The sequence below is a fragment of the Aotus nancymaae genome, unplaced genomic scaffold (assembly GCF_030222135.1).
Source record: "Aotus nancymaae isolate 86718 unplaced genomic scaffold, 86718_ANA_hifiasm-v0.15.2.pri h1tg000040l, whole genome shotgun sequence".
Taxonomy (NCBI): domain Eukaryota; kingdom Metazoa; phylum Chordata; class Mammalia; order Primates; family Aotidae; genus Aotus; species Aotus nancymaae.
The window spans coordinates 85,257,033-85,279,822 of record NW_026988454.1 but is presented as its reverse complement, the minus strand read 5'-3'; the positions used below and the strand labels follow the sequence as shown (position 1 = coordinate 85,279,822).

Genomic DNA, 22,790 nt, shown 5'->3' with positions numbered 1-22,790 from the left:
AACAAACCTGTACTTGTACACCCTAAATTTAAAAAAGTAGTTAAAATAATAAAGAATATTATAATTCTAACAGCATTGTCACATTCCACAGAAATTTCTCAATTTTTGTCAGAAGCGGATATTGCATCCACCAAGTGCTCTCTCTCTCTAACAATTTGACTATTTTTATAACCTTGTTCTTTCAGGGTATTTCTCTTAATTTCTTGAATTGCACACTTTCTCACCAAAAACAAACTCTCTAGTATTTTGGATCATATTTAGTTATCATCTCTCAATATGCAAAATAAATAATGGTCTTGAGTTTTTCAACACTCAACTTCATGGAAATGACTATGCTCAATTTTTTTTTCTAATAATGTTATACAAAGTTTACGGTGTCTAAGGAAAATTTTCTTTAAAGGAATAAACAAAATTACATGATTTACTATCCTATTTGGGACAATGAAACACATTTCCATTTGATAACAAAATCCCACTGAAGTTTGCCTTGCTAAGGAAAGATAAGGGAATTAAATTTTTGTATGAATGAGACAAGTGACTCTCTAGAAGCTCAGGTTTAGAAAAGCAGTCAATATTCTAAAGAAACAAATACGCTGTCTGGAAAAAGAGATAAAAATGCTACAAGTTAAGTTGTAATGTTTAAGATTTAAATCCGTAACTATAATAAACTATCAAAATTTATACAGCTGATGAAATTTTGTGTCATATTAAACTCAACATAATAAAAATAGCAGTTACAAACCTACCACTGTTCAAAACATATGAAATAAGGTAAGATTACTTTGGATGGATATTCTTTTATAGCATTAACACATATTTGGGTAAAATGTGAGATTACCATTTATTGTAGAATACCAAATACTGAACTTTAGGTTATTTTTTAAAATTTTCTATGTATAGCTTTCTTAATTCTATACATAATCATCTTCTATGTATTAGGAAACTCTTTAAAATGCAAAAGAAGGCCAGACGCAGTGGCTCACACCTGTAATTCCAGCTCTTTGGGAGGCCGAGGCGGGCGGATCACAAGGTCAGGAGTTCGAGACCAGCCTGACCAACACGGTGAAACCCCATCTATACTAAAAATACAAAAATTAGCCAGGCATGGTGGCACGCATCTGTAATCCCAGCTACTCGGGAGGCTGAAGCAGGCTAATCATTTGAACCCGTGAGGCGGAGATTGCAGTGAGCCGAGATTGCAGCGCTACTGCACTCCAGCCTGGGAGACAGAGCGAGACTCCATCTCAAATAAATAAATAAATAAACAAAAATGCAAAAGGAATTTTAAATCCAGGGTCTGTTAGTCTAGAATCATGACTCTAAATCTAGACTAGATCTAAATGAACATTTAGTTGCATTCTTTTCACTTTAACTATGATCTTGCCTTCATATTGAGCTGAACTGGAGAGAAGACATTTCTTTCATTTATTCAAAACATTTATCAATTATATATTAGGTTCAACATACTGAAATAAATACAAAGGAAAATAAGCAGCATTCTTGACTCAATAAAAAAGAGCTGAGTTATGAGCACAGTCATTCTGATAAAGGGAAAAATAAAATATTTGATGTAGATGGGACAGAAATGCAAACCTCTCTAGGTGGTGCAGATTGTTTCTGGCTGAGAGCTTCAAAGAAGAATACACTGGAGGAAATGCGGTTCCAGATGACATTAAAAGAAGTAGATGGGCCATTTTAAATGGAGAAAAAGTACAGAGCAGAGTCATACAGGCCAGCCACTTGGGAATGTTTAGAAAACAGCAAATATTTAGGTTTAAATAGTGCTTTAGCTTGTTCAACGCAGGGGGCAGATTAGTGCAAGATTCTGAAGATCCCTAAAGAATAGCCTAGAGAGAACGAATTTTTACTTTTTTAAGCAGTAGGGAGTCACCCAAGGCTGGAGAAGAGTTTGGTCGATTAGAGCTGTGCTGTACTAAGATGACTCTGGCTACCAATGTCACACCTAAGTCAGATCGTGCCAACCTTCTGACCTGAACCTTGCAGTGATCTTCCATCTCATTCACGGTTAAAGGAGAGTTGAGGTCCAGGATCCTCCCAGGCTCCTTTTTACTCAGGAACTTCAGTCACTCTGGCAGCTGTGCTAAACCAGATTCACAGCATTCTTTCTGGCTGTTCTCAGCCTGGGATGCCCCTCTCTTTAACAGCCACATGTCTCACTCTGTCTACTCTGAATTTTTTACTCCAACATCACCTTCTCAATGAGCAAATCTGGCTACTTTAGTAAAATTATAACACTCTTATCCACTGGGATCCCCACCCCTGGGATCTCTACTATAAAAGGCCCCACATATCACAAACACACAAAATAAATGTACTAAAATGTGCATGAGTGCCTCCGTCACTCAGTGTCTAGCACCTAGGGCACATAATGACACACAACCCCAAATATCTACTCTTGTGACTAGCAGCATTCAGTCTAGTGACTGCCTGAATGAGTGGAAACTTTGTGGGATGTGTCAGTCTAACTTCAAATTCAGATACTGCTTCAGAGTAAGAAATGAGCAGAGAACTCACATAAGAGAAAGGATGCATTTATTAACTTGTCAAGTTCCTTTTCATAGATAATACTAACGCTATTTCTTGTATAATGTATAACTTTCTAGTAGTGGCAAGTAGTCACTTGGCTTTGTTTTGTTTTCAAATTTGTATTTCAGATGTACTCACAAATGAGTATGATACATATAAAGAGAACTTGAGAAACAGTCTGCAATACGAATTTATATTACTTTAAAATTTTAAATATCTATTTGTACAAATATGTATATACCTATATATAATCTAAACAATGTATATGAAGTGTGATACTGATTATATGTGGATAGCGATACTGCTTCAAGAACTTATAAAATAACAATAAAATGATAGAAACGTGTAAGATAAAATTAACATGCAATATTTTCTGCTTAATGACAATTCCTCATGTGACTTGATTACTGTGTTTGAACATGATATGTAAAGTTATTTGTTCATTTTAAACGTAAATATGGTTTTAAGAATTTCCTGAATATAGTTGTTACTGTCTTAAAAGAGCAGTTTCTCCAAACTGAAATCCATCTTATAAGGAAGAAAAAGAAACCATCCAAAAATTTCAATGGGTCTGTAATAATTGCCTAGTCAGGCATTACTATCAACAAAACGTAAATTATGCAGACATTCTGATTTTATCAACATAATTAGCAATTTTGTTGAAACGACAATAACATTTATGAAACAAATGCATATTATGTATATATTTTTAATTACTCATCCAAACAATGGCCTATCAATAAAACACCCAGACATGTGCAACAAAAATTAAATTCAGAAGTTTTGATATTTTGCTTATTTTTAATCACATAAAATCATTACTCAGTATATTTAAAATGTATTTAAAATTTTTATGATGATATTTTATCAAGGTGAGATGACAAATGCAATTCATATAATAGTCTGTCAGCTTGATTTATGAATTTTCAATATTTAGATGAAAGGCGTGAGAATTTCCACATGTACCTTTGCACTGGCGTTGTAGAAGTGAAAGATGGGGCTTCAGATTTCCTAAAGAATTGCACTTCCTTCCTAAGAATCTCAGGTTGTGGATACATATGGGGTCGTGAGAAAGAGTCATATAGGGGCCAATGATCAGACAGTTTCTGCCTCTGTTTTTCCTTTGAAAGGGAGGTAAGGTCACACAGAAGATTCTACCAGGACCTGACATTTTAAAAATGCAAATATCAGCACCACAAATGAGCAAATAACAAAATAAATATTTACTAGGGAGATGGTAACTAAATATTTGTTTTATATGCCAAGAAAAGCTCTGCTCTGAATTATTACATGACAGGAACAATTCTAGGCACAATACATGTTATACAATTTAACAACAAGAAAACACTGTGAAGTACGAGTGCACCATTCTCACATTTTAAAAAGAGAACACTCTAGATAAAATGGTAAGTGATTTCTAAAATCCTAGTTATCTCACTTGGGCCTTGTTATTCCTTGGTTACTTTTCTATTTTTTTTTTCTAATATTCCATGGGAATTGGGGACTCATCTCCCTCTCTCCTTTTCTATGTAAATGTCTCAATTACAAAAGATCTTTTTCTTCCAAGTCTCACTGTGTTGAAATAGTAATATGTAGTATCTCTGACCCCCTTCTTTCCTATTGTTCCCTAAGTAAGGGAACACATTCTTTTCATTTTAAGGGTTTAACTGTGAATTATTAGAGAGGTAAAAAGAAAGGTGATAACAAAATGAATAAACATAGGCAGTCTATGAAATTTATGAAGACTTTTATTTTCATATTGTCATAGTGCCTGGTTCATAGTTCTTGATTTCCTAAGAGCTACTAAACGTTAAACTTCTATCCTTAGGTTTTTTGTTTTTGGCTTTTTGATTTTTTTGTTTTTTGTTTTGAAGGTGAGTTTCAACATTTTTGTTCTTTCCATACTATTCCTTCAAAGCTAAATCACTGTCTCTAGAAAAAGGCCACTTAAAAAATATTCCCTGTGGTGGACCTTCTCCCTAGTGTGCATTTAATCAAAAGAGAACATAACAATCAATTCTGGGAATATAACTGGTGTTCATATTGTCTCACGTGGGCTGCTTGCATCTCGACGAACCTCTGCCTAGGGGACTCCAAGTTCACTGTGCCTCGGTCTGGTTTAGGAAAGATTCCTCCAGGTCACTTTGTCATGGCCACAAAGCAAATTGATAGCGTAAAAGCTGTATTTATCACTCCCAAAGCTGTTCTCTTTCTTCCACATCCCCAGTCTCTGCTGTATTGACTCTCAAGCCCTACTGGCTGTGTTGGAGTCCATGACCCAAGCAACTGACTGCTGCTGACAGTTTGTTGAGCGTCCTTCAGCTCTTGGGCCTCTGGCAGGACACGTGTCAGCATGGAGGAGGCCTCACAGGGGTGCTTGGGATTATTCTCCATACAGCGAAGGATAGTGATCACCCATGAATATCTCTAGGTCCCCATTTAGAAGGTTACATCCTAAGTACACAGAAAGCATAAAGGCTGATAGAGAGCAATGGGAAAAACATATCTTTTTGAGCATTCTAGATTTCCAGCATATATATGCCTGAGTGCTGTTTCAAGGTGAAAATGAAGGCTGAAGAGCTCCAACTGAGCTGCAGCTGCAGGGAGAATTCTTTGCATGGTGGTGTAGGCAGGAGTCAAGCCACAAAAGTATGATCCTCTGTTCCTACCTTCTACTTGGGCTCAGCCAGGGAATTTGGAAGTATTCAAGTAATATTTTCTAAAATTGTTTTAATTTTTGAGATTTCTCTGAATATATAATTTGAATATTCACTTGAATATCCAGTGTTTCAACTTTGTTAGGAAAACTTGAAGAATAATTTTAACTGTTAATTTTTCTTCCTTTTAGAAGTAAGCTCATAGGATATTTATTTCAGTATATTGTTCAATAATAAAACATCTATTAATATAGTAAAAAAAAAATAGTACATCCACTCAGGGAGATCTGGATTCAAATTCTTGCTCTGTTTATATTATGTGACATTGTATAACTTCTACTCTAGGAATCTCAGTTCCTTTAACTATAAAATGAAAATCATGTAATATGACTTACAGATTTTGTAAAATAATATGTCAAAGTGCCTATTATAATGATCCTATTAAACAGCATTTAGTGAATATTAGTCAAATATGAATCTGACTCTATTCTGGAGATAAGTTAAAATAAAGTATTTATAAAGGACCTACAATGAGCTAGACAGTAGGGTTCCAAAAATATAAAGATGCTATTTAATATTATTTAAAGCCATAGCCTATAAGAAGGGAAGACCTGTAAACCAATAATCGCAAAACAACATAATGTGTGTTTAGGTGATATTATGAATGCCTTCATCCCACGTTCATTTTTTTTTATTTAGAGAACCAGTCACACTTCCTTTTAAGGGCTTTGATAGAAATATTCACCACAAGACAGTTAATTAAAGAAGTAAATTTTACTAATTGTAGAACACTAGGGACCATTTATTTTTTCTGGAAAGACAAATATAGGCTGCCTCTTTCCACTGTGCAAAGTCCATCTCCAACCCGTACCTAATCTTATTGTCTAAATTTTTTCACATATTTAAGAAAACACAATCCTGTATATATTAGCAAGCAGCAAGAGAAAATTTTTCTCATAGCTGAAGCAGTTTTAGCTGAGATCATGAACCTGAAGGGCAGGAAGGCAGGGACTTCCAATGGAAGTGCAGGTAAGTGAGAAAAAATAGCATGTAGAAATTTGAAGGTAGATGACATTGTGCCATGATTTCACCTGGGGAAAAGCAGGTAGCTCAATATTGTTAGCACAAAGTTAAGGTAAGAAGCATCAAGAGATGAAACTGGGAGTAAATAGGGGTCAGTCCCTGGCGGTTTTTCATGCCTCGTCGAAGAATTCAGACTTAGTCTTGTGGGCAATGAGGACTTATTGAAGCATGATAAGCAAGCAAGTGATATAAGCATAGACGCATTTTATAAAGACAAGTTTGCCAGGAGAGGAAGAGGAATTTGGGAGGGAGGGAACTGAAATGAAGACAAAGATAATGATTATTCCGATAGTCCAGGTGGAGAAACTTGAGAATATGAACATTAACATTCTTTTGTTGTTGTTGTTGTTGAGATGGAGTTTCACTCTTGTTGCCCAGGATGGAGTGCAATGGCATGATCTTGGCTCACTCCATTCTCTGCCCCCCAGTGAACATTAACATTCTTAAGGTTATAACACTAGCAATTTTCAGACCCAGGGCTCATATCCAGTTCTTACACATTTCATGATCAGATTCATCAGCTTACCCTGACACCGTCAAAGATAAGTTAACATCAATGAAGATCCAACTGTGGTAGGTATGACCAAGAAAGATCAGAAGGAGAGGGAGGCAAACTAGCAATAAAACCATCCTGGAGTCATGCAAGCACAGAAAACATCTTTGCCTTCTTCCTCTGCATCACTGTATCACAAAATAATCACTTGCTATTTCCCATTAAGTCTACCTGAGTAGCCATACTTTCCTAGAGGAAAGGATTGCTTCAGTCCCTGTTGCATGGGAGTACTACTTTATCTGACCTAAAGGAAATGGAAGCGGCAGCTGACTTTTACAGGAATCTAAGCCTGTGCTTATATTATGCTGACTCTTCAGTCAGCCAGTTTAGGCTAAATTATGCCTGAAAATAAACAATCCCGAAGTTTCAATGCTTTATAAAAGCAGTTTCTTTTTCTCACTCCTGTCTTTTTCTGGCCATTGTTAGCTCAGTTGCATATATTTTTCATTCTGGGATTAAATATGAATAAACTGCTCGTATATAAACATGACGTTCTTGAAGCAGAGGGAGAAAGAAAGTGGACTTTTCGAACTTCTGTGCCAAAACGGCACATACTAATTCCTCTTAAATTTTATTGGCTAAAGCTTATTGCATGGCCAAGTCTGATAACAAAGGAACAGAAAGACTGATTCGCTTTTACATATAAGCCCAGTAGGCAGAGGCCAAAAATAGTGTGAAGACAAGTATTTTCAGTCTATGAGAATTACTGAAATTAAAGCCTGTCTTGATATTTCTAGATATTCTTAGGTAGGTCTGGTTTACCAAGAATCTGTTTTCCTGATAGACTGAAATAAGTCATTATAAAAGAAGAGATATTTCACAGAGAAGCTTGATTTGGTAACAGATTATCTAGAACAAAACAGTGTATGGGTCAAACATAAAAGCAGTTTAGTCAGGTGGCTGCTTTTCAATCACAGCTCTTTCACTTCCAAGCTATGTGACAGTTAGTAAGTCATCTGGAAAATAAGAATTTTTTTTTTTTTGAGATGGAGTTTCGCTCTTGTTACCCAGGCTGGAGTGCAATGGCGCGATCTCGGCTCACCGCAACCTCCGCCTCCTCGGTTCAGGCAATTCTCCTGCCTCAGCCTCTTGAGTAGCTGGGATTACAGGCATGCGCCACCATGCCCAGCTAATTTTTTGTATTTTTAGTAGAGACGGGGTTTCACCATGTTGACCAGGATGGTCTCGATCTCTTGACCTCGTGATCCACTCGCCTCGGCCTCCCAAAGTGCTGGGATTACAGGCATGAGCCACCGCGCCCGGCCTTAAGAATTATTTTTTAAGGAAGGAACTTCTTCACATAAAATTTTTAAGAGATACAAGGTCTATAAAACAGTCTTTCATTTGGTACAAGAAAAAGAGCATGTAACAGTCTCTGTTACAGGTTCAGTGGTGGCTGAGAGTGGTGATGTGGCATTATCTCATAATGTAGTTCCAGGAAATCCTCATGTAGCCTCCTCTCGACTCACTGCACTGCTCTTCCCAACCATATTTCTCTAGGCTTTAGCTGGGCTGCCCACCATGGTAGGCAGAGCAGCTCAATCATGCTGATCATTACATCAGTGGAAGCTGTGCTTGCAGAAGAATTCAGTACATGTGGCACAGTTGACATAGCCGGTAAGATTGTTGATAAGACTATGAAATGCTTCCAAGGTACCCCAGAAGTAATTACAGGTAAGCCAGGCATACAATTTCTAGGAAGATCTATAGGTCCAAATTATTACACTGATAGCAATTTCAGTGAGAAAATATTTCATGTTCCTGAAATTTATAATATTCTATGTTACTGAATAATTGCAAGCTATTAAAATAAACGTTCATCTGAAACACAGTTTAAACTCTTTTATTTTATTTTTGGGAAAGATGATGCCTACCTCAAGGAACACTGTTAAGCTGATGATCACTTGAAAGTAGAGGAAGCCTTGATGCTGAAAACAACTCCATCTCTACCATCAATGAAGCAACCAGCAGTCATGCCCTAAGAGGGAATTCAAAGAACAGAATGTTTTAACATTGCAGTCTTCCCTCATAAATTGTCTGCTTCCCAGGTGCCTGGCATGGATCTTCTGATTAGGGCCTTTCGAGTCAGGCCACTTTGAGAGCAGGGAAGACAGGCTTGGAGAGCCGCATCTTCAAAGCCCTAATCTGTCTATCTTGCCTATTAGCCTTTGTAGAACCTTCACTTCTGACTTCAGAAGTCACATTTCTTAATGTTATTCCCTCTGACCACATGGTCCTGACACTAGACTAATCCTGGGTTAATTTTTGTCCCTTTCAACCTGCTCCTGGACATTCCCTAATAGATATTTATTTCTTATCACCTTCTCATCACTAACTGGATAGTAGAGCTTCTTGCCACATAACAAAATTCCTGCTTGGAATGCCTTCAGCTCCTTTTCCTGAATCCTGGTTGCTGAAACCTCAAGCTCTTGCTAAAATTAACTCTTTGGGTGGAGGCAGCACTGGAGTATGCCTACAGAGACTATACAAGTTCCCATCTGTTATCTGTTGTAATCACCAATTTTATTCTGGGATTCTAATTTTATCTTGGGATCACACGTATATATATGATACATATACATATGTATATATAATACATGTATAATACACATATTATTTAATATATTTATGTATACTATATATTAATTATATGTTAATCTTATGATATGTATATAATAAATTATATCTCATGCTGTATTTATATGTATTATATATACATATGTATATATATTGTTAGAGATACATATATAATACATATTTATATATTATGTATGTTATATATAATACTTATATATGTATTTTATGTAATCATACACACACAAATGACTAATAATTCTGAAATAACAAATTTGCAGTATAAAAGAAAGAATATTTAGGGTGATACAGCAAACATGAAAATAAACTGCTGGTAACATTTCTTAGGTTCCAACCTTTGGTGATCCTCATGATTGTCAGTCCAAGTGAACACGTAAAATGATTAAAATGATTCTGTTTTACTGGGATGGGCTGAATTAGTTGCATATTCAAAGCATGTGTCACTGAAGGGCCTTAGGCTCTAGTAAATGTACAAACTCTGAGAGGCTTTTATGTGTAAGATAGTCCTTAGTACTTAAGGGGTGGTAAACAACACAGGCTTTATTTCTTAACCAGGTTTCAATGTGGTGAGATTTTATACACACACACACACACACACACACACACACACACGCCTTTTACAATTGAAATGTATATTTATTTGCACTTATTTAAAACAATTTAAATTTAATAGTGCAATGCGCTTTAAAAATATGGAAATCAAGAGCTTCAGCTGATATTAAGAATTCTTTCTGCAATGTCATTAAAATCTAGTGTATTTGCTCAGCTTCCCAAGACAATAAATCCCTAAACCGTAACAGCCACTTTTGTTCTGATAATTAAGTGCTTTATAAAAAAATTGCTCTGGGTTTAAGTTAGTGAAATAAGTCACTTAGATAAAAATACCCAAAGGAGAAGAAGACTAATGCAAGACTAATATAATTAAATTTAAGGTTTGTTATAAGTAAAATACCTGCATGTAATGATATAAACTTTCATTTGGGACTAAACATTTAATACAGACATATGACTTGTGACATGTGCTATTCATCTAAGTCTTTATAAGGACATTTCTCTTAGACACACACACACACACACACACACACACACACACACACCCAGAGCCAAGTTACTACTTGCATGTTTATCTTTGCTTATTTTATCACAATATAGTAAAATGTAATAGTACTTGAGGAACTCTATAATCTAGCAACTTAAAATATATTCAATTTGACTAGGGAAATCAAATGAGGCAGTTATGGTCAATGTGAAAGGATCATATTGATAATTTCAGGAAAACACATTTAGAACTTTGTTTTATAGAAACTTTAAAACTTTGTTAGTTCTGATGAAGCAATGAGAAGAGAAAATGTATCTCATACCTAAACTTAAAAGCATGTTTTAAAGACCATTAAGATGCAGTCATTTATTTAGCAAACAAATGCCTGCTACATGTGCTAAGGAATCAAAATGAATCATAATTTTGTTGAGGGGATAGGAAATAATGCAGAAAAAATTCTGAGATATAGTTTTAAAATTATCTTTTTTCTACAATAAAAACATTTTTTTCTTCTTCCATGATCAACAGAATAACTATCATGTATTAATGAATGATGGTTTTCTTATTAGTCAAAATTCTTCATTATAGTATAACTATGTAACTACTAACATAAGAAAGGAATAAATGAGATATATGAAAAATCTCAAATCTTGCCTATAGTGGACATTCTACAACACATTTTCTCTCATATTTGCTTTTTCTATACAAATATTTAAAAATTTCATCATGATACATGTATGATCTTACCACAACTAATCTTGTTTTTAGTGACTAGAAGTTGTTGATTCTAGATACCACAGTAAACCTAATTTTAATAGTTTAGCTCTGTGAAATTTGCTTCTGCATTTAAATGAGGATGAGATTATCCTTCATATCACTCAATATGCCCCACATGAAGTTACACAAGTGAAAATTTTATTGAAAGTTAGTATTTGAAAAAAAAGTCTCTTAAAAACTATGACCCTCCTAGTTTTTGTGTCTCTTCCTGCAATTCTCTTTTTGCTTTAAGTTCAAGAAAGTGGAGTCAATGGGAAGCTTAGTCAGATAAACTAGGCTTTTCATGTTTCTTCTTTCTCCATTCTTATGGTGCTCTCTCATTTCTTTTTTACTAATCTAAGGTATGCCTTCCAGTGAAGATCTCACTCCAAAATCATTTTTAAAGAAATTAATACAAGTAAACAATCAAGAACAGATTTTTTTATGAAAAATAAACTACAGTTTAGCAGGAGAGTACAATATCACATTAAAGCGATGAGGGGAACAAAGAAAAAAGAAAAAACAAAAAATGGCCAAGCTTCTTTGCCAGAGACCAGTAAAACCATGAATACTATGCATCTTACAGCGGTTGTTACTTCTTTTAGGGGAATATGCTAATATTCAGACCAGCCAAACTCTCTGAAATGTCACTTACCACGAGGACTTTAACATCACATGACTCATGGGATATGAAAATGTTTAACTTTTGTATCATATTTTCTCTCATGTATTATTCAAAATTAAAATCATATTGGTAGAATATGAAATATTTGTATTATCTTGTTAGAAACTCAAAGAATAAAGCATTTTACAAAGCAAATTCTAATGAAAAATTACTTTCAAGAAAAATCAAGTATCAAATAAATTGGAGCAAAGTCTATTGCTAAAAGAGCAACAATACTTGTGTGTTTAATGACTTCCTTGCACTAAAGCTACTTCAATGGCTTTACATTACTAACAGAACAAAAAACATCATGAAGTCCTTAACTTGATATTTAGCATGGTATAGAATCAGACCTAGTGAGAATCTAGTCTTCTTTCCTGGTTTCTCATTGTCCCACCAGCGCTTCCACACCCTTGAGCTCTAGAAACACCACGTGATGTTCATTTATCTGATCATGAAGCATGCATCTTTATCTGGATTCTTTCTCTAATGCTTTTCACTTTTCAGGAAATGCTCTTCCACATGCCTTTCACCTCTATTGAATGTGTCCCCTCTGGATCATTAAGCATCCAAACTCCCAGGAATCTTTACAAGAGGCTCAGTTTTCTTCCTATTCCATAAAAGAAAGATACCATATACTTTTCTCCTTTGCAGCAGGAATATAGACACTCATAATAATCTCCACCCTTTTCATCTGTGGATAACAATCCAAAAAGGATGAACCAAGAAGAATTTTTTCTGGCATCACAGATAGTTGCAGCAAGAAAACATTCCCAACATTGTGGTGAGAGCAGTATAGTGGCATAAACAGAGGCTTATGCTCAAAGCATGATTTGGAGTCTTACGTCTGTCTGTACTGTCTTGGGGATGATTCCCTAGTCCTCCCAGAAATGCCGTGAGCTCCTTAATATTAACACATTTCAACAAGTTTCTCTCCTGCTCAAATTAATTAGAGTACATTTCTAAAACTGATCTTGGATACTACACAGTCTCTCAAATCCTTTTCAAAATTAATTACGGGTCAGGACAAATTCCACCATCTCTATGATTCTTTACTTTGTATTTCTAAATGAAAATAATGCCTCCATTTAATAAAAATCTTATAACATATAATGTGCATATATCCTTATAAAACTTATCTTCTACTCAATAAATATTTGTTTTTAAGTTTTATGTTTACAACTACAGTGTAGGCTCCTTGAAGGCAGGAACTATGTCACATACAACATATAATCCTGACTTTAAAAATCTGAAACAGCACCTTTCAGATTGCAAAGACTTGTAATTGATTAAAGTGATTGGAAGAATAACCCAATACAAGACACAGATATTTATGAAATTGTTTTGACCAGGCTGATTAGGAGGGTTAAATGAGGTTATCCTCTTAAATCAGATGTCTTACCCATAGTAAACAGTAAACACCAAGTAATATTGGCTATTTTTACTGACTTTTCATATATAGAGATATGTATATATATGTACACATGTATAAATGCAAGTTATATGTGTGTATATATGTTAAGATATATATATAGGTACATCTATATATCAGTTGACTTTAACAGTTGATATATAACTGATATATATCAGTTGACTTTAACAGCTGAGCTACACAGAAATTGGCATGAAAAGAATTTGTTCCCCATTCCTGTGTGAAGAAAACCTGCTCTAAGTTTGGAGGACAAGTAGGGAGTTGCTGACCTCTTGGAAAACTACAGATATGTTGCAAATCATCATGCTTTTGACCCTAAGGGAATGAGGGACAGAAGAAAATGTGAGCATGGTGCCTGCCATAATGCAAAGAGGCATTATTAGGCATGTTGTGGCTAACAGCATGAAGTTTTGCACCAGATTCTCACAGTTTGAATTCTAGTTCCATCACTTTACAGAAGTGTGATCTTGGAAAAGTTATTTAACTACTCTATTTCTTCCTTTGGTAAATAGACACGATAATGCTGTCTACTTCATAGGAATTTTGTAATGATCAAATATTTAATACACATAAAATACTTATATCTCTAATAAGTAGTTCCAGGAGACAGTAAATTTTGGTAACTTTTAGCCGTCACTACCTAATCTGACTTACATCCCATCACCTGTGCCACTTGTTACCCAAACAATCTCCCTTGCCATACATTCCGTCATTCTGTAATTCTGCTTTTGGAGAAGGTCCGATAGCCTCATGAGTTTATCTTCTTGCTGTGTAGGGTTGGCTAGATAGATGTTGGCAAGCTAATCTCGTAACTTAGAGGTCATTGTTTCCATGAAAAGAACTTAATCTCCAAAGCATTGATATGCACTTCACTTTTTAAATATAACTATTTTTTTGGGATGCTAAAACTGGCATGCACGGAGGTGAAGGATAGATTTGTGTGTAACTATAGACTGCAAGTAAAGTGTAGTTGAGAGAATAATATGTTTCTTTCTGAAAGTAATCTGGAATTTATGCAAAATGAAGACAACGTCTTACAGAATAATCTTCAAAATGCTTTAAAATGTTTTCACAAATCCCATTTCTTTCATTAAGTAACTTTTAAAGTAATTTAAATTTTATAAGAAATTATTGCAGGAGTTATTTGTAAGAAGACAGGCTAATTTTACTCAAGAAACTAATCATACAATGGCATTATTTCTATAGAAGAAAAGAATTCTATTTTTTTCAAAAGACAAAAGTGAAAAAAGTCAATTCTACTATACTATGTGCAAAAATATCTGTTAAAATTAAAACCAACACTTACATTTATACAAATTTATGGATATGAAGTTCATTTTTAAACTTACATAAAATAATTTTATGGTCCTTTGGATCCCCGTCACTATAAAGATAGGACATCCAATGAGGAAGAACTGTAAAAGAACAAATAGCAGTTTCATCAATTGGGGTTATATTTGTTCCTCCTTATTTTCCATCAATCCTTGGTTAAAGATATTTAATGACTGACAAACTAGTTTGTCTCAATTCTAATTTTAAATCTTGGTATACTGTCAATGTTGCAATCTGGTAGCCCTTATTGGATTATCTGAGCTGCCACAGATATATTGTTCACCATACATGAAAAATCCTATTTTGTTGGCAGCAAATCATTAACTTACTCAACCATAATAGAGGCTTTGCATGTATTTCAGTTGTTGAAGCTCAAATAATTGAAATGAAAGTGAAGATAATTTCTGAGCTATTTTTCAGAAAATCTACATATTAAAATTGAGATTCATTATCTTTTTTGGGTTGAAAAATATAAAAGGCAGATTCATTCTACTATTAATTTGAATATTATAATTATACAGTATTTTTATTTTAGTGAATATTGAGCAAATCATCTCTCAATATGAATAAAGAATATCAAGCAAAAATTTTTATTTTTTTGTGTCAATACTCGTAACTGAAATAATAGTCCCGGAATTTTTACCTTAGTTTTAATAATTATTATATTTTATTAATATATTTTATATGACATATAATAATTGTATATATTGATGAATACAATGTGATTTTTTTGATCTATGTATACATTGTACATTCAAGCAAGCTGATTAACATATCGTAATAATCAAAGTTGCTACTGTCAGATTGAAAGTGTCCAGCATCAACTTTAAAAAAGAAACATATCTTCAGCATACAATGCAAATGTACTTTTAATTAACAATTATTCAATATAACTGTTTCCAAAATATCAGGGGAAGGAAAGAAACATTCATTTATCAAGTATGTATACTTTTTAGGAATTTTGTATATGCTATTTTATTTAATCTTTATCAAAATTCTGAGAAGTAGAAAATATCTTCATTTTACCAAGAAAACAAGAGATAAAAAGGGAAGAAGAAGAAAGAAAATAGCTGAGACTACTAAACGAATTAAGAGTTATCCTGTCACACCCAGTAGCTGGCAGAGCTAGTAATGCTCAGTAATCTGCCTAAATGTGAATCCAAAACCCATATTATCAACTTTAATTTTCATTTTAAAAGCAGAGAAAGCCCACTTAGCATGCTGATATATTGCCACGTGTGAATTGCTTTTGATCTATCTCAGCACAGCATGAGAAAGACTTATCAAGATGAGACAAGTGATTTCAACCACATTAAAGGTTCCAAGTGGACAAATTCCATAAAATCTAGCATAAAAACAGATGCTTTATTGAATAAAAACTAATTTTGGTTTGCTTCTATTATCATTCTTTAAATCAATTACATGTAATCCATGTAACCTGGATAGCCCACAGACTATTTTTTTCTCGCCCTATTCTGCAGAATGGTAGAGGGAAATGAGGTTAATCTAGACTCTACAGATGAACAGATATTCATCCACAAATATGTCCACTGTATAGACACCTATGTAGTAGAAACATGAGGGAAACCATACAAATAATCTAGTAACATTAAAAAATGGTAAAAGAACAGATGAAGAAAATTTTAATAAAATATGTAATTTAATCAAATATATCTAAAATATTGCCATTTCAATATGCACAAAATTTTAAAAAGTGTCAGGTATCTTACATTTTTATACACAGTAGTCAAAATTTAGTGTGTATTTTACACTTAGAACACATTTCAATTCTTATACCACATATCTTCAGAATTACTTTCGATTTACCTCTATCCTGATCTAAAAGCTCATTTCAATTTAAATCTCCTAAAATTTATAGGCGAAAAGTAGATTTACAAACTCAATTTGTTCTGAACATACTTTAAAGTTTTCTAATAGTTAGCTGAGTATTTGCTTATAATTTAAATTTAAAGTAAAGTAATTATATTTCAGTTCCTCGGTCACATCAGCCACACTGTAAGAGCTCAGTAGCCACATGTGGCTAGTGTTCATTGAATTGGGTAACACAGAGCTCTGGAAGACAAAGTGAGTATCTCCTAGTGATGCTATGAGCATTAGGGTAAGAAAGGAGATGTATTATGTTGATGCAAACATAATTGCTGTTTAGCCATTACTTTTAAAGCATGAACCTAGTAAAACATGAGTCCCAAGTTTTGGGATTGGACAAGAGATAATTGTTCAATATGCTTAGATAGGAAACAGAATGAGAAAGCATTCCAATTTCTTCTGCTTTAAGCTGAATGCTAGCTGAGCTAATTCTCTGTTTGTAGATGAGTCCTGACTGGCTCCATCTTGGTTGGTCCTGGACTGTACTTTTCAGTAGCAGTATCTCAGAATGTGGATGTGTGAGTGTGTGTGAGAGAGTGTGTGGTGTCTATGTTCAGAGAGCAGGAATTCTCAAGTAAGTTACATTCCACAACCATCCCCCACCATACGTTTCCAAACTTGGGGATTTCTACTGTTTTTAAAATTTACAATTATATATTTTACTAATGTAGTCTTAAGTATATATTAAAAAGTAGGCCCGGTGTGGTGGCTCACACCTGTAATCCCAGCACTTTGGGAGGCCGAGGCGGGTGGATCACGAGGTCAAGAGATCGAGACCATCCTGGTCAACATGGTGAAACCCCGTCTCTACTAATACAAAAAATTAGCTGGGCATGGTGGCGCGTGCCTGTAATCCCAGCTACTCAGGAGGCTGAGGCAGGAGAATTGCCTGAACTCAGGAGGCGGAGGTTGCGGTGAGCCGAGATCGCGCCATTGCACTCCAGCCTGGGTAACGAGTGAAACTCTGTCTCAAAAAAAAAAAAAAAAATTAGCTGGGTGTGGTGCGGCGTGTCTATAGTCCCAGCTACTTGGGAGGTTGAGGCAGGAGAATTGCTTGAACCAGGGAGGCGGAGGTTGCAGTGAAGCCGAGATCGTGCCACTGCACTCCAGTCTGGCGCCTGGCGACAGAGCAAGACTCTGTCTCAAAAAAAACAAAACAAAACAAAATCTAAAGTTATTTTTATTCTTCTTTAAATGCTTCAAAAGAAGGGTATATAAAGCTGTCTTTTACATCATGTTTATGTATTTACAATTTAAAGTTTTAAAACGGAAAAGTTGGATTTTGAAAATTATCAACCATATGCTTAATTTTTTTCTACATTAGGTAAATTATCAATCCTATGGTTTACTACCACTGAAAAAAACTAAATTGATGATTGATAAGAATGTTGTACACAAAAACTGATAGGTTAGAAGAATGCTATGAAGTGTAATGTTAATTTTGGGCATTATGTTTTATTTATAACATGTCAGGTATCTTCCTGAGTACTTTAGACATGTTAATTCATTTAATCCTAAAACAACCTATGAGTTCTTTCATCATCATCATCTCTGCTTTAAAGAAGTGGAAACAAAGTAAGTAATAAAGTCAGTCTCATACACGATTAGATCCAGAGAGAGATTGTCATGTTTAATTTTTCATCTGAATTTTGTGAAAAGAGAGAAGTCCTATTTATTAAACTTGCAGCACCCCAAACTGAGGATGACAGCCAACATATAGTCGAACAAAATTAACATTCAAAATGGCCTTGACAGAACAAAAATTTTGCATTATTAAAAAGACCAACACTCTGTTCCTGCTTAGAGATTAAAAATGACAACAACAACAATGAATGCACAAAACAGAATGAAAAAGAGTCTTGATACCAGTTGACTTGAAAAAGAGATTGGAGTGCTTAGTTGACCACAGATTTCAGCAACCAAATCAAAGATGGTATCACCTAATGACAGATACCACCAAATTCTTCTTTTAACATTCCAGCTACATATTTTTACACTGAATTAATACAAAAATATTATGGTTCACGTACTTAGTACTAGTCAGACCTCAGCAAGAATATTGGATCCAGTTTTAATATCATGGTTTCAGACAAAGTACAGAGAATGGAAAGTTTAAAAAATACGATTTTTGAAATATGGTCTGAATATTTCAGACCATATTTCAGAATATTTTATGGCATATTTTTGAAATATGCCATAAAAGAATGATTGAAAAATTACAGAAGGGAAGATTTAATAGGATTCTTTATACTGAGATGTGGGGTGGGTGCAATCACGTCCAAGAAAGTATAGAATTATTCTCTCTAAAGCTCCAAAGGGAAATTATAAGATAAATGGGTAACACATGGGGATATGCAGGAAGACAGATAAACTTAAGTTCAATAACGTAAATGGTTACCTTGTGAGGAAAGGATGTCGCACCTCTGGAAGTAAGAAAGCAGTGAAGAATGAACATCAGCACTATTTTTGTAGTGCTCTCTGAGTGAAAGAATTTATATTAAATGATCACTGAGGACTGTTCAGATTCTATTAATTAATCTCTCTTCACATTACATCTCTATTTTCTGTAACTAAAATTTTATTAATGTTATTTTATCTTAATGAAGCTACATAAATGTTTTCTAATTTAGTAAACATCAAGTATAAATATTTTAGGACAAACTGAGAAAACTATAACTGTCAATATAAACTTTTGTCTATAAGTTCTTGCAATAATCTCTAAATTTATTTTCTAAACCATAACACATTAAATCTTTAAAGATAAAAATTTAATAAATTGGCAAAATGAAAAGCTAATTAATGGGATTTGAATATGCCTTTGTACCTGTGAGGAGTCTGTCACTAAACAAGAAAATCTACTTTATTAAACAGTTGACTATGCTTATCTAAATTTTGTGTTTGACTAGGACTCAACATATTGTACTGTAAGAATCTATAGCTCTCTACATATTAGGATAATTTTAGCTTCAAACAGAGGATTCAGGCGATAGCATTTTGAATAAATTCTTTGGCACTTTATCTTTTTCAAGTTCTTATTTTTGTTATGAAAGATTTTGCTGGATTGAAACTATCCATTTGATTTTTGCTAAAAAGACTAAAGGCTCTGGAAACAAATGCCAGCCAGCTAATTATTTTAAACACAAATGTTTACCAGAGTCTATGTCTTAGACCTGACAGGAAACACATGATTTTTTAACAATTATTCATGGCTGCAAAAACAAAAATACACAGCGCTTTTCTCAGAATGCAAAAAAATGACTGGTGTATAATTCATTTCTAATTTAGCTTAGCGTCTGCAGTTTCTCTCCCGTCTTAATTGAGACAGGAAGAAATAATGCTTTTTTCCTGAGACCAACAACAGCCTTAAGTAGCCTAGAAAGTCCAAACCTAGCATTAATAATGCCCTAACAACCCCTAAAAAATACAACCATGGTAAATAATGCCACATGGTTACGTTGCCAAATCTAAGTTAAAAATATACGTGTTCAATGGCCCTGAGAAGCATTTAGAGTGATTGAATTTTATCTTGTTTATCAAATCCATACCTTGTTGATTGGTTTGGTGATATTCAAAACACATAGAATTATATCCATGAATGAAGAAACTGTAGCCTAGGAATTTAATATTCATTGATTTACTACAATTTTTTTTGGTTTTACTTAGTTTTTAATTCTAATCTCTAACCTGTGGTGTGAAGTTTAATTCAGGATAATCTGTTATAAATGACAAATTATGAAAGGTTATCATAGCATATGACTGGGAAAGTGTTTAATTCCCTCTTTTTTTCTCTTCACCTTCTCATCCACCTTTTACTTTTTATTCTTCTCCTTCTCTTTCTGTACTATTTTTAGTTAAAAAAGAAGCATGCTTTAAAAAGTTTGAATTCCAAAATATTTTCCTTTTATAGAATTTTTTTGCTTCACTCATAAAATATTCTTATGAAGATGTAATATTAAATGCAGACCAAATACTAAAAGCGAACAAAAACTTTTATACTTATTTGTGATTCTAGATCATTAAAGATTATGTGTTCCTGTATATAACTTAAATAGCTTAATATGGAAAGTTACATCTAAAACTATAAATTTGAAGACAATTTGAAATTATGTTCAATTTCAGTTTGCTTAATTCTAAAGCTAACCTGGTTTGGAAAAATTATAAACATTTTAAAAGTTTCTTACAAATTCTTGTTCTGTGGCTCACTCTATATTTACTTTGTTGATATTTATGTGTGTGCATGCAGCACACCTCTGTGAATACGTTGAATATTTGGTAACACAAATTTGCGTCCCATAGTTGGATTTCTAAGTTTACCTGATCATATTGTGATAATCTTTTTTAAACTCCCCAATATATTTACTAAAGATGTGCATAGGCAAAAATGGATGACCTTTAGAGATGCCCGTATGACATTGTTTAACTCTGCTGTGACAAAGTAAGATTAAAAATTGAGGAACAGATCAAGGAGGAAGAAATGAGCCACATTCATTTTAAAGACATTTTACTCAGGACTTATCCAACTGGGATGTTTCTCAGTTTTCCTTTGGGACCATTCCATGGCAGGAAAAGAGGGGAAAAAAAATTCTGTCACAGCAAAGTTTATATATGAGGACAGCCTATCCTGCCAAAAAGGTCACAGATCAATACAGCTTCAATTCCCATTTTAATGACCTATGCAGTCATTCTTTTTAAAGAACATTCCAGTGACTGGTGGAGAAGAATGAGAAGAAGAAACTCAAAGCACATACAGGAAGATTTTTTTTACTAATGATTTGATCCTAAAATTTTCTCAGCCAAGACGTTTTTCAGGCCTTCTTTTAACTCCCCAGGTTTTCTTTCCACTTTTCAGTAAAGTACTCAAGAAGCAGCAAGACCAACAGAAGATCATTCTACTGCTAGAGGGAATACCGGGATCTTAGCCACGAATGTGTCTGCTTCCATCAGTCCAGAAGAGCAGCATATCTTTCCTGAGGCTAACTGTCCCAATAAAACTAATCCTTTAATCAGGAGATTGACTGACAGGTGGAAATCTTTAAGTGAAAAATTCTCAACAGTCTGTGTGAAGGGTGAGGAAAGTTAAGTAAATAAAAGGGGGAAAAAAAGAGTTTAAACCCTGACACATATGGGTTTTTAAATAAGGGCTTCACATTTTCAAATAAAAAAAAATTATCTGGGTCTTCTTTCCAGCCAGTTAATACACAGGTTTAAAAAAAAGGTAATAAAATCTCTCTTTAGCTTTCACATATCATTTGTATAGCTATATATCTAGAAAACAGAGCTTTGTGTTCTGCAATAATGCAGAAGAAATTATTGTGGAGTTTAAATTAAGCTCCCTTTCCCTTTAAATTATTCCCTTTCCTGGCCTCTATATCGATTTTCAACTTGATTTTGTAACACCAGACACAATTTTCTCAAGACATTGTGAAATTCTAAAATATACACAACAAAATTTAATTTGTTTGATTTAGAAAATGGAACAATATATGACATCTAGAGCATTTAGGAGGTAGTAGTTATGGGAAGAGGGTGGTAGAATATCCAACTGTGTGTGACATCTGAACCTAACACCAGCAGTTCCTTCTCCAGGAGGGGCACATGACAAGTGGACCCAGTGGTTCTTCAGGCTACACATATCCAAAAAATGGAAGAAAATCATGTCTTTGCCTCCCAAAGGAATGGCTTTAACAGTGCAATCATTCTTTTTAAAGTGTAATAGAAATATTTAGCACAAACAGAGTAAAATAGTAATGTTTGCTTTTAATAAGGTCAGCTCAGTTTTGGCTTTCCTGAAAGACATGAAACACACAGGGCTACATCGTGTGTGCATAAGGGACATCACAACAGTTTCTTGTGAGTGATATCACAACAAAGTTTAAATTGAACTGTAGAATGTTCTGCAGTCTTCTTATTTTTTTTGAGGCAAATATACTTGTAGGAAAAGCCTTTCATGACGCCAGAGAAAGGGGTTGCTTATGTGGAAGATTTGAAAGACATCTACCAGCTGATCCAAAAATATTTCTGCCTGTAGCCTGTGGTGTTACCAGAAGATTTCTCACCACTGCTTTGGAAGCTTATCTCTAAAATATTTGATAAAATTCACACAACTTACCTTATAGCTGTTACATATCAATCCATCGTCATTCATTTTAATATTAACAGGATTCTATTTGCTATGCAAGACAATTCAGGGTGAGATTGAGAAAACAGGAGTTTAAGAACCACAACAACAAAAAAGCTGGAAGGAG

The 22,790-nt window shown here is 34.2% G+C and overlaps 2 long non-coding RNA genes across 2 annotated transcripts in view; both read right to left on the bottom strand.

Moving 5' to 3' along the window:
* LOC135268353 (uncharacterized) overlaps positions 1-8,810 on the bottom strand; it is a 240,821-nt gene extending 232,011 nt beyond the window's left edge. The window contains exon 1 of the long non-coding RNA XR_010336699.1: positions 8,715-8,810. This is a non-coding gene — a long non-coding RNA (uncharacterized LOC135268353). The remainder of the gene's footprint in view (positions 1-8,714) is intronic.
* Positions 8,811-14,702: 5,892 nt separating this feature from the next.
* The window catches only part of LOC105730571 (uncharacterized), a 303,311-nt gene continuing 295,223 nt past the window's right edge, over positions 14,703-22,790 (bottom strand). Inside the window, exon 5 of the long non-coding RNA XR_001110508.1 lies at positions 14,703-14,741. This is a non-coding gene — a long non-coding RNA (uncharacterized LOC105730571). The remainder of the gene's footprint in view (positions 14,742-22,790) is intronic.